The sequence below is a fragment of the Balaenoptera ricei genome, chromosome 6 (assembly GCF_028023285.1).
Source record: "Balaenoptera ricei isolate mBalRic1 chromosome 6, mBalRic1.hap2, whole genome shotgun sequence".
NCBI classification, from domain to species: domain Eukaryota; kingdom Metazoa; phylum Chordata; class Mammalia; order Artiodactyla; family Balaenopteridae; genus Balaenoptera; species Balaenoptera ricei.
In genome coordinates this window covers 114,176,666-114,189,914 of record NC_082644.1, presented here as the reverse complement: position 1 = coordinate 114,189,914, position 13,249 = coordinate 114,176,666, and the positions used below count along the sequence as shown (strand labels likewise).

Sequence of the window (13,249 nt, the reverse complement as noted above, 5' to 3'; positions counted from 1 at the left end):
CATTCCCCCTTCTCATGACCACCCTGGATTCTGGATCCATCCTTCTAGCTTCTGTCTGGCCTGGGCTGGACAGAGCACTCCTGGCTCAATTCTCTGTCTGTCTCATTAATATCATTGAGCTCAGTTAACATCTAACTGCATCACCCCATTAAGTCCTCACAGAACCCTAAAAGGAAAACGTTTCCATCTCCGTTTCACAGATGAGCCCAGGAAGATGCAGAGGGCAGGTTCAAGGTCACACGGCAGCATCACCATATACTCCCTCCCTGCTCTGTGCATCCAAATGTTTCTTTGTTCATCAATTACCCTGGCCCTTTGCTCTGAGTACCATGCCCACGTCTGTCTGCCCTCAAGGCTCTGAACACCCCGAGTTCTTATTACTTGGCATAAGCCCAGCACCCAGTTTCTTAAACCAAACTGAACATCTCCCCCTCCCCCAGGATCATCTGTGATTGCAGATTAAGAAATTCCCTTTTTCGGGATGTCCTTCCCTTAAAGAGTCCCAGGCTACGACAACATGTCTCCATCTCCTTTGAGTTTTTATTGGCTTATTTATTTAATGCTCAATTTATTAAACTCATAAAGCTAATCAACGAAACTCAGCCAATTTTTTCGGGAGCATTTGAACATGGATTACAAAACTGATTAATTAATTCCTCTTAAACTATTGACACCTGCAGTGATGCATGCAGTACAGCTGATTCTTTTACCTCTGATAAAACTGCTTTCCTAATGTCCCGGGGCCCCTCCAGCCTCTCCTCACGGGTTTTCATCCCCAGATCTTGGAGTCCACATAGCACTCATTAGGCTTGGAATCCTGGCTCTGTCACTTCCTTGCACTGGAACCTTACACAAGTCCCTTCTCTCTGAGCCTCAGTGACCCCATCTGTCCAGTGGGGATGATGGCTGGGGGCATGAGACAGGCTCAACACGTGGGGATCATGATCACCGTCATCATCGCTCCAAGACTTTCCAGCACCAGTTCACTATCCTTGCGGAGTAGAAGCTCCTCGGCCTCCTCCTCACTGTACTGCCATTTCCAGACCCCCGTTACTGTACTTTACAGTTTATGTAGCCCCTTGCTGGGTTCTCAGTCCAAGAGCTCCCAACAGTTTTAGGATAAGCCCAAAGATCTAATCATGGCATTCAAGGCCCCACTCTACCCCTGTCACACCTGGCCTCAGCTGCTCTGCTACAGCTGCCACGCTTCTCATTGTTCCCTGAACACAGCAAGTCCCTTCCTGCCTCCTTAGCACCTAAAATTCCATCTGACTCTATGACCTATCTTCTCAACCCCTTCCCTTTACTTCTCGTTGAACTCCTCTTCATCCTTCAAGACCCAATTCAAGTGTCACCTCCTCTGTGAAGCCTTCCCTGATACCCACAGATCCAGATATTTGTGTGTCTGAAGCCCCCACTGACTTAGAAATAAGGAACTGGGTCTAATTCAATCCCCTACCCTTTGCTCTGGCATTGAGTTGGTGGTTAGTGACTATTTGTTGAGTGAATGAATAACCTTGGGAGAAATGAAATGGGCAGCCAGGTAGGACAATAGAATATTGGCTACTCTGCTTCTGGGGGGTCTGAGAACACTACCAGCTAACAAGGTAAGTGAACTTGCCCTCCCGTGCCCCCTCCACAGCTAAACAACCTGGAGTCCAGTGTCCCAATTTTTTATCAACGAAGTTCTACACATCACTCCTGTTGGGCTGGGAGTTCTGCAGTAACACCCCCGACATCCGCACTGCACTGTCATCCATAGTTCACAGGGAAAGCCCTGGGAGTGCCAAGTTGGTATAAAATGACTTCCCTGACCTTTAAGTGATTGGGCCAGGCCTGGACACCTGACTCAAGGTGGGCCAACTGGACCCTCTGTCCTGTGTCTCTTCCTTCTCCTGCTCATTCAACGGCCCTTTGAACACCCCCAACCCCCATCCTCATCCTCAGAGGTATGGCTTTCCACATCTCCAACACCAGCTATGTGGCCTTGGGTCATTCACATCCCTTCTATGAGCCTCAGTTTCCTCTTCTGTAAAATGGGGGTGTTAATCCTTCCCTCACCTGGTGATGTGAGAAGGCCTAGTCCAGAGGGCATCTCGGCAGGTGTGTGCTCCCTCTCCCTCCCCAGTCTAAGTCTCAGGTGGTGCCCAGTGCAGGCTCTGGAACCTTCTCTTCTGAACCTCCAATTTCAAGTCTGAAGCCCCCATCACATCGTTGGGTCTGAGTTCTCCCTGAGGCATGAGCTTCTGTGAGACCCTCCCCCAGGGCCACACTGGGGACCAGGGAGATTCTGGACCTGGTTTCCCTTAGGGCCTCTCCAGGCCCAAGTCCCACAGTCCCTGGAAACACTCCCTCCATGGGGACCATGAAGCTTGGCACCTGGAACTGAAGCCCCTCTGTCCCCACTGTCCACATCTTCACGGATTCACCCAGCAAACACCCAAGGAGTCTGACTCTGTGCCAGGCTCGTGCAAGATGTTTGGGGAACAGAGTCAGATCATATCTCGTCCCATGGGAGCTGGCATAACGTGACATGTGCTTTGATGGGGTACACTCAGCAGGCTGGGGTGGGCATAGAAAGGCATGATAGTCAATCTGGAGGAGAGCTGGGGACTTCCTGGAAAAGGTGACATGACACAGAGCTAAAAGAAATTGGTCCTGGAGGCAGAAAGAATGGTCTGAAGAGTCTCAATCCTAGCTCTGCCACTTACCAGCTGCCTGACCTTGGGGCCAGCCACCTCTACTCTCTGAACCTGTTTTCCAGTCTGAAAACTGGGACCACAATCCCCACCTAACATGTGATCATGCTCCCATGTTTGCCCTCTCTGTGCCACACCTCCACAGGCTGGCGTGGGATCCCAGGACGAAATGGCCACAGAGCACTAGGACAGGACCCCATGTAGTAAGCGCTCAGGAGGTGGCTCATATTAGTATGGCTCCTGGGACTGTGGCGTCTATGACGATGCTGGTTGCGAGATGAGCTGGAGTTCACAGGAGCCGAGGGGACAGGACTCTAGACACTCTTGGGGGTCCAGCTGCTGCTGCTGCTGCTGCTGGAGGCTGCCTGTCACTCGGAGGAGCTGATGCGGTGAGAGCAGGCAGAGGGAGCTGCCCGGCCGCCTCCCTCCCCGACTCGTTGACATCTCCCCCACGTGCCTGCCGCGTCCTTATCATTCCGCGCGTAGCTGGTTTTTATTTTGAGACAAAAAGGGGCCTGTTGATGGGGATCCAACTCAAACCAGCTGCAAACATCTGCTTTGATGCGGCGGCGGCGGCGGGCCAGGCGGGCGGCGGCGGGAGCCGCAGGCGGGGGCCCCGGTGCGCGCGCGTCAATCACGCGGCTGGAATGCTTGGCGTGGCCGGTCGCTGGGACCGGCGGCCGCCGGCGCGCGGGCCTCTCCGCAACCTAGCCGCGCCGGGGCCGGGCCTGCCGTGAGGGCTGCCCCGGCGCTTCCTGCGGGCGCACAGACCCAGCTGTGCGGGGCCGCTGGCTCCAAGGCCCTTTGATCCCGGCCCGGGGCGCTGTCGGGAGCCCGCAGCCGGGGCTCGAGGTCACGGGCCAGGGGCAGGGAGGGACAGGCCCAGCTGGGAGCCCGGGGTACCATCCAGGGGCCAGCCTGGCCAGGCAGGCACACATTCGGTGATTCCACACATATTTATTTGGCACCTACTACGTACCAGGCACTGTCTGGAGGCTGGGGATAGAGCAGTGAGTCAAATGGACAGTCTCTCCCAACCCCACGCCCCCCCCCCCAGCTTCCAATCTAAAGGGTGAGGGGACAGGCAACAGATAGATCTCTAGCAGACAGAGTGTAACAAATGGTGACAATGATGAATAATAAAGAGGCAAAGAAGAGCGAAGGGGCAGGGGCGGGGTGTGTGTGTGTGTGTGTGTGTGACCAGGAGATTTAGAAAGAACAGTCAGAGACCTTAGTGAGATATCTGGGGAAAAGGGGTTCCCAGCAGAGCGAATAGCAAGTGCAAAGGTCCTGAGGCCTGAGTGTATCTGGGGTGTTGGAGGAAAGACAAGGAGACCCATGTGGCTGGAGCAGGTGAGCAACAGGGGAAGGGGCTAGGAAGGGGCAGGTAGAAGGAGGGGCAGGTCACGTGGGGTTTTGGAGGGAGGGTTTGAGCAGAGGCGGGGTGTGATCTGATCTGCATTTTAACCAGGTTCCTCAGGTAGCTGCCTGGGGGCCCAGAGATGCTTTGGGAGTTTATCTCAATAATCCAGGCAAAAGATAATGTCGGCTTAGACCAGGGAAGGTGCTGAGTAGTCACCCTACCTGGGATGCATTCTGAAGGTAGACAGGGACACGAGAGGATGTGAGAGAAAGGACAGAGGCACAGGTGAGTCCAAGATTTGGGGGCCTGAACAACTGGAAGGATGGAGTCGCCACTAAATGAAATGGAGACCGAGGCGAGGTGGGGGAGGGGAGAGTCAGGAGTGCAGTTCAGGACATGTTACATCTGAGTTGAATTCTAACAGCCATGTGGATGTGTCCAGAGGGCAGTTGCATGTACGAGTCTGGTGTTCAGAGAGAGGCCCTGGGCTGGAGACACTGTGTGGGAGCTCCCAGGATGGAGACATACACGCTCATACACATACACACTCCTACAGAGTGAGTTATACGTGGCTTGGCACCTGATAACTAGTCTCTCACCTTTGGGGCTCTGACCCCTGGGGGTGTAGGGCAAGGCCCAGACTCTGCCCCAGGAGTATCTTTTCCATTTGGGGATATTGGGGCTTCTCCGGGAAACAGACCTCTCTTGGTGACATCAGGGAGAGACAATCAATGGTGCAGGGCAGGTGGAAGGTGGGGCATCACGACCCTCTGATCATCCCCCACCTGCCTCTTCCTGCCCTCCAGCCAGGGCCTACGTGCAGCAGAGGTCTGTGTGCTCCAGGCCAGGCCCCAAGCTAAGGGCTTTACCTGTATTATTTCATTAACCCTTGGGTTGACGCTTTTCCCTCTTTTTTCTGCCCTTCCCTGGTGAATTCCATTCATCTGATAATTAATTTATCCACTCATCCATCAACATTCACTGAGCACCTACTATGAGCCAGGCCCTATGCCTTCTCTTCCCACCTGCTCATCAAACCCCTCTGAGCTGATCCTAGGTTCCCTTCCCCCATTCTCACTGAGTCACCAGCTCCAGGTTGCCAAATCCAGCAGCCATTATTATTATTATTTTTTAAAATTTTCTATGTTTGATTTTATTTTATTATTTTTTAGAAACATCAATTTTTATTATTTTTTTCACATCTTTATTGGAGTATAATTGCTTCACAATGGTGTGTTAGTTTCTGCTGTATAACGAAGTGAATCAGCTATACATATACATATGTCCCCATATCTCCTCCCTCTTGCGTCTCCCTCCCACCCTCCCCATCCCACCCCTCTAGGTGGTCACAAAGCACCGAGCTGATCTCCCTGTGCTATGCGGCTGCTTCCCACTAGCTATCTATTTTACATTTGGTAGTGTATATAAGTCCATGCCACTCTCTCACTTCGTCCCAGCTTACCCTTCCCCCTCCCCGTGTCCTCAAGTCCATTCTCTACGTCTGCGTTTTTATTCCTGTCCCAGCAGCCATTATTATTGTTATTGTTACTTACTAAGATTTATTAAGTGTTTCCTACATACCAGGCCCTGTGCCTTATTTGCACACAGACTCCGCCCCCATAAGACCCCTTAGAGACAGGCTCTGGCGCTCTTTTCACAAGAGAGGAAAGTGGTGCTTGGAGAGGGTAACACAACGGCTCAGAACTGGGGCTCTGGAGCACACCCTCGCAGCCTCGCCTCCTGGCTTCCTGGACCTCCCTGTGCGTGAAGCCCTCTCTTGCCTCAACCTCACCCTCCCTGCCCGCCACCTGGAATGACTCTGCACTTGCTCCGTTAGCTTAGCGCTGTGGGCCCATGACCTGGGCTGGGCCTGGGGGTGCCGAAGGTACAGATATGAGGGGCTGAAAACACAGGTGCAAGATAAGAAACCCCACACACCACAAGATGTAGAGGCCTTTGGATTTCTCTCCAGGGTCCTGAGTGGCCAGAATAGGCCAGGCCCAAGGCTGCGGCCTAGGAAGGGCTGAGCGATCCAGTACAGGGCCTGAGGAGGTGTAAGGTCAGGGGGGTGGGGGAGAAGGACTGACTTCCTGGAGAAGGGGGCTATAAAGAGTGTAAATAATTGAAAGGGGCAAGTGCTAGCTGGGATGTGAACAGGAGTGTGTCCCGTCCCAGTGTCTGGGCTCTGGGTAGGCAGGGGCAGAGGAGCAGAGAGGCCGTTCTGGGAGGGAGGGGCTGGATAAAAGCAAAGCCATGAAGAAAATGGAGGCCATTTTCAGGGTTAGGGAGACAGTGGGTCAGAAAGGTTGGAGCTTAGGTGAGAAAGGAGAAGGGTCAAGCCAGAGGCCTTGAATGTTGGGCTAAAGAAGATAGACAGGTCAGGTTTCTTTTGTTTCCATCTACTCATCCATCCATCTCTCCATCCACACACACACCCATGCACCGATGCATGCATGTCTCCACCCATCCACCTGCTGGGCTATCCACCCATCTCCCACCCATCCACCCTTCTCAGCCATCCATCCATCCAACGTATACTTAGGCACTCGCTCTGTGCCAAATCCTGTGCCATGATTCCTCCTCTTGAAAGCAGAAACTGCCTTTTAAGACTTACTGTAAGGCTTGTTCATTCTGTAAGCATTTACCTAACACCCACCATGACCAAGTGCTGTGCGAGGTGACTAGGACTCAACGGGGAACAAGACACAGGGTCACTTCCTCTCAGTGAGCTCCTGGTGTAATGGGGAACAAGATATTCCAGGGGAAAGGGGTCTCAGAAGGAGATATCCAGGGCACCACAGAGCCTAATAGCTGACCTCACTGATGTTTTGGCCCCGTCATTCTGACCCCAAGGATTCTGGACTCCCTATACATAGACCACAGCATTTTAATTAGGGTTATAACAACACTGATAAACTCCCTTTGAGCAAGTGTTTTCTGGAACAAACTCCATTAAGGCAATTTAATTTTTTGATCAATTTTCTTTCTAGTGCAGTTAAATAATTTACAACTTTTTCCATTTCCATTTTTATTTTACTAAAATTCTTTTCATTGAGATAAACTATTTCCCATGAAAAATTTTCGATAAAGGTTTGCTCCATTGTCAGGTTTGTGCCTGTATTGTATCTTGCTGATTATCAGGATTTGACTCTTCGGTTAATTTGTAGCCAGTGACACATTTTACCATGAGCAGTTTCACTGCTGTCAGTTGCATTTTGCACTGCTTAATTTACCAAGTTAAATTTACCCCCAGGCTCAGGTGGTTTCTAATGTTAGCAACAAAATCACCAAAGTGATGACCACAAATTTTACCAGGCAGCCAATGAAAACATGCTCAGGGTCAAAACCACGGGTCAAGACAGCCTTGTGATATCTTACGTTGGGTGCGAAATGTCCAGCTTCAGCTGGGACCCCATAGACTGAGTGTGCTCTTTCTTACTCAGTGATCCCTCCCCTGACACCTCCCTCTCCCGCTTGTAACGCCCAGGTTCTGGTGGCTGCTTCTTTCTCTACACTCTGGTCATGAGCCTGAGTTTGTCAAAACAGCCCTTAAAGCTGGCACCCAGCAGCCCACTGCGCAGCACAGCCCTCCACGGGCAAGAAGAGCCGTCTCCTCCCTTATTCCCTACCGTATACTCCTCTTAAAGCGGCCAGAAATAACATTGTTAGCCCAGTCACTGAGGGCTTCACTGCCCAGTCTCACGAGATCTGGACCAACCCCCCCCCCCAGCCTCCCAGATGTGCGCACACGCACACACACACACACACACCTGTGCTCTTGCTGTCCAGTTTCTGAACCGCACCCTGGCATACATTCCCACTGTCACACTCACAGGAACCACACCAGCCCTGTGCTCATAGCTTCACAGGCAGGGGCTTCACCAGTGCCTCATGACCCCCCTCGGAGGCAGGAGTCCCTTCCTTACCAAGGTCACTCAGCGGGTTTCCTAGAGGGAGGGCCCCATCCCAGGTCAGCCTGGCTAGTAAAACCGCCTCTCTCCTGCCTTCCTGGAGATTAGGAAGCTGGCTGGGGACTGGGGAGCAAATGCCCCAGACCTGCTCTCGGCCAGTGGCCTGTCTGTGCCCGGCTGACACTGCAGGGACACAGCCATAGTGCATGGGCACAACACGTCCCCCAGCTGAGGGGCCTGAGAGACGGTAACCCGAGAAGTGGGTGCAGGAGCAGAGTGGACTCCAGGCCCGGGGGAGGCCGGGGGGAAATGCTGGAGGAGGAGGCCCTCAGAGGTGTGGGTGGCATTTATTCCCTCCCCGCGGCCCGGGAGTAAAAAGAGGCTCTGGGAGACCGCCTCCCCGGGGCTCCGCGCTCGGGCGCTGCGGGAGGGTCCGGGCCTGGGCCCCGCCGCGCACCGCGCTCCGGCCCCGCCGCCCGGCCGCCTGTTTAGTGGGTAACTGATCGCCCCGCGCCCCGCCCCAGCAGCCCGCAGCCCGCCCGAGCCGCTTAATCACCGCCCGCCCGGCTGCATTAGCATAGTAATGGCCTTTAAATTGAGCCTCTTTGTTTTTTAATTAAGCTCCCAGCAGGTACAGAGAAGAGCGATTATTGAGGAAGCTGCCAGCGCTAATCGCCCGCAGTCATTTGACAATTAAAAAGCGCCCGGCTTTAACCCCTTCCCTGCTCCCACAGCAGCTCCCTCGGCATTTATCCAGCGCCGACTGTGTGCGCGCCTTCCCCGTGGGACCCCCCGGCCCCGCCCCTAGAACTCGGAGGGACCCCTGCCAGGCCTCGATTTTGCTAAGGAGCAAACTGAGGCACAGAGAGGGCGGGTAATTTCCCCAAGACACACAGCTCAGCTTGAGCGTGGAGAGCGGGGCTGGCAGACCGGGTGCGAGAGAGAGAAATCCAGCTGCCTGGGTTTTGCGCCTGGCACTGCCCGCTGCTTGGTGCCCGGGCGCCTTGTGAGTCAGGTGGGCAAAATCCTCCTGCTTTAGGCCCAGGTGGACACCTACCAACCTCCATGGCAACAGCCCTCTCCTTGGAATTCTCAGGACATCCTCTGCCCTTGCTAGTTCACCCATTCCCCAAATACCGATGTGGTGTTTACTGTGTGCAAGGTGCAGTGCTGGGCACTGGGGACAGCTGTGGCCAAGGCAGAAGTGGGCTCTGCCCACATGGCCCTACAAGCCGAGAAGGGAGACAAGCGAATAGGACGATATCGCAATGGTTCATTAGCCAGCCCAACCTGGGGGGCGCATCAGAGAAGACCACTCTCCTGAAGACAGAGGTTTGAGACAGAGAGGAAGGAGAATCAGCCAGGTGAGGATGGGAAGCGACGGACAGTCCAGGCAGCAGAGGAAACAGTGCGAGCAAAGACCCAGAGACGGGACCAGCATTCACCAGAAATAAAAGCTGCGGAGATGCGTGTGTGGCAGGGGACGAGGGAGGCTGCAGAGTAGCAGGAGCCAGCTGGAGTGCGCAGGGTCTTGCAGACCATCTACTTTTTAAACTGGGGGTGTTTTAAAAATAATTGGACATATTTTTGAATAGGTAGTGCACTGCATGGTCTAATATTCAAATGTAAAGAAGGCTGTTCACTGCTCTCTCCTCTACCCCATCCCTAGTCCCTAGCCATGCAGATCCCCTCCCCAGAGACCAGCCAGGTCTTCCATTCAAGCCGCCTTCCTGAGAGAGCCCGTACACAAGCCCCTGTAGGTCCATTATTCCCCTTCCGCAACTTTTTTTTTTTTTTTTTTAATGAGGACTGGTTGGGGGGGGGTTGTCCAATTTTTTTTTTTTTTTTTTTTTTACGCAAACACTACCTTACACACTGTTCTCCTTGTGTCCCGCCCACCCCTCCCCCGCCCTCCTGCATGACTGCTGGAGAGGATGCCACGTCTTGGCCTGGAGCACCTCCTTATACAGCTGCTTGATACTCTATTGTATGAGCAAACCCTAATTTATTTAACCCGTGCCCTGTTGATGGCCTTGCGGGCCATTTAAAGGATTTTTGTCTTAATCTCAAGAGCCATGGGAAGCCATTGAAACGTTTTAAGTGGGGAGTGGCTGGAGCGATTTACATTTTTAGAAGATCATTTTGGCTGCTGAGTAGGGACCCAGGGTAGGGGGGAGTGCAGAGAGGGAGCAGGGAGACCAGCTAAGAGGATCACTGTCGGTGCCCTGCCAGTGAGAGGGGCAGGGAGTCCCGGCCAGGGGGTGCAGGAGAGCGAGAAGGGGGCAGGTTATCCGAGAGCTATGTAGGGCGTGAGATGGGCTCTGGGCTGGGTGGGAGGAGCCCGGGGTGGCTCCCTCGACCTGACCCTGTCCGATGCCTGGTGAATGGGAGAGCCAAGACCGGGATGGGGACGGGTAGTGGTGGACGGGGACGGCGTGGAGACCCCAGGTCCAAAGTTACCCTGGTCTCACTGCACCGACAGCCAGCGCAGCATCTGATTCATCCCTGGGTCTGGGATCTCCACCCCCCGCCCCGTCAGGCTCTCCGGATCTGAGCCCGGCTCCCCGACAACCAGCCTCAAGCCCCATCTCTGCCTGCTCTCCCTTTAGAGGGGCCTGCTGCTGGTGGCCCTGAACCCCCCTTTCATCCACTCCACGCTGAGGCTGTGTTTCTGGAGACAGGGCGGCCCGAGAAAGCCTGGCAGCTGGCTTTTTAATAAAGGTAGAGGAGGCTTCTTAGAGCATGGATGTGGGGGTGAGAAGAAAGGCTCTGGACAGATCCCGCCCCTGGGCACCACTGGGGAGGGACACATCTTCTCCTCTGCCCTTCGCTCCCTGGTGGGAGGGGGGCGTAGACCCCCCACGCCCCGGAGCCCCCGGACCTTGCCCCTGACTCAGAGCAAGAGGTGTCCTCCCGGAGAGGAGCTGCGGTAGCGGCAGCCAGGACCACCCTCTGCCCCCTTGAACCCCACGGAAGGAGGCAGGGAGCACTGCAGCCAGCGAGGGGTTAACAGTAGGCCCACCCCCATCTATCAGCCAGCATCTCCCAAACAGACGGACAGACAAGGCAGCTGTCCAAACAGGCCTGTGTACCTGGCCACAGCCGCAGAGAGGACAGGGCAGTGGCTGTTTACTCTGCTTCCCTCCCTCATCACAGTCACACACACACACACACACACACACACACACACACACACACACACGGCCTCGCAGGGCATTTGCAATCTCCCCTTGGGGATGCGCCCTCCACCCCCTGCTCCTCCTACCACCCCAGAGAAGATTCCTAAATGTTCAACTCTGAGAAAAGGATGTCCTTGCTCAGGGCTCTGGGGGGCGGGGTGTGTGGGGGAGCTCCAGGAGTTGGTGACTGAAATGGCTGATTGGCCCAGATGGGCCACAGTCACCCTAGGCCCCGCAGAGCTCACTCCCAGGTGCCCACTCTCCGTCCAGGGGACTCCCGGCAATGCTCCCCGATGCCCACTTTCTGCCAAGAGCAGAAGCTGAGTGTCTCAGAATCTGGAGACCCGGTGAAGCTGGTGTGTCTGCGGAATCACCTTCTCAGACCACCTCCTGGGAATATGTCTGCCCAGGGCTCCCAAGGGGGACTCTCCAGGCTTCCTGGGCCCAGTGCCTTCTGCCCTGTTCCTCACAGCTCCCAGGCAGCTCCAGCTCAGCGTCCCAACCATAACGCCTCAGATGCCTCAAGAGAAGCTGACCTCACTGACTGGCCTCCAGACTGGTGTCTCCATATCCCTGAGGCCACCAGCAGCCACCCTGCACCTCTGCCTGAGCAACGCCTGGGTCCTCCCTCGCCCTCGCCACCTGTACCCACATTTGACTCACCATCAGGCTCCTATGTGGCTCTCGATCTGATCTTCCTGTCTGGTGGTGGTGAGCTGTTTAGGGGACCTGGGTGTGTTAGGTGCCCACGGTGCCCGGCCACCAGCATGCCGCACCCTCCCCCTTCCTCTGCTGGTGGTCCCACTCACTCTCCCAGGTCCCCTCAAATGCCTTTTCCCTTGGCAGGTGCCCCCACAGGGTCAGGCTCTCCCCCGCCCCAGCACCAAGAGCACTGTGTACTGAGCACCTGCTGCGTGCTTGGCCCTGGGCTGAGCTAATGCATTATCTCTCATTTCCTCCCAACCCTGTAAGGCAGGGGAAACGACCACCCATTTCACAGATGAGTAAACTGAGGCTCGGAGAGGCAATGTGCCTTGTGCCAAGCCTCGCAGCTACAAAGTGTCAAAGCCCCAAATAAGAGAGAAGGTCGGTGTATGATTTGGCAAAGGACAAAAAGAGCTGCTTGCTTGGTATGTGAGCAGAGTTCCTGGCACTGTGCCTGGCACAGGCTGGCAGTGGGAAGTGCACAACTCTGACCAAGTCCCTGTTGCAAGGCGCCCCATGGGTCTGTGGACCTCATCACATCAGGCCATCGCTGGACTCACAGCTGGCATTGCTGGGGTGGAGGGGTGCGTGATAAAAACAAACGCTCCCGCTTACCCAGCGCTCTCTGTGTCCTGCTTTATGGAGGCCACCGAGGCTCGGAGAGGGAAGCTCTCGTCTGGGCTCATCGTGCCGAACACGGTGCAGCCAGGATTCTGTCTCAGGCTGTGTACACCCCTCCCCACCCCCGGGGGCCAGGCCCTAGATCCCTCCTCGGCACCCCACCCAGTGTGACATCTTTACGGCACATGCTGGGCCTGCGAAGGCCTGGATGGGGTGAGGGGGAGGCAGGACACCTCTCAAGTAACGGATTGTAAATTCCTAGGCCCCGGCTTTCCATCCCTAACAACCTCCTCCCGGGGCTCACAGCGCCTGTCCCTTCGCAGCCAATTTAAATGAGGGGTCCCAGACCCTGGGCGTAAAGCATTCCAGACTCGGGAGAGGGGGCAACTATTGTTTCTCTAAGAAAAAATAAAATAAAATAAAATCAACTGGGTCTCTGCAGCTTCTAATCACTCTCACATGTGCTGCATGGCTCCTGCCGAGGACAGCCCTCTACAGTGTGTGAGTCCCCCGGGGGCACAAACCCTGCTTCTCCCCAGAGCATGTGAGGAAGGCCCCAGATCCCCATTATACAGTGGAAGAAACTGAGGCTGGGGGAGGGAACAGAGAGCAACCGTGCCCTGATCACCCACTCACAGAGCGGACAAGGGGACACCTTGCTTGAGGTCACCAGCCAGCACATAGACGAGCCGGGACTTCCTCAGGCCGACAGGCCCCATGGGATTTGAATCCCCACCCTTCAGACTCCAGAGCTGGAGGCCTTTGCCCTGC

General features: G+C 55.0%; 1 protein-coding gene across 2 annotated transcripts in view; it reads right to left on the bottom strand.

Moving 5' to 3' along the window:
• The window catches only part of LMX1B (LIM homeobox transcription factor 1 beta), an 83,964-nt gene that overhangs the window by 14,403 nt on the left and 56,312 nt on the right, over window positions 1-13,249 (bottom strand). The window lies entirely within an intron of this gene.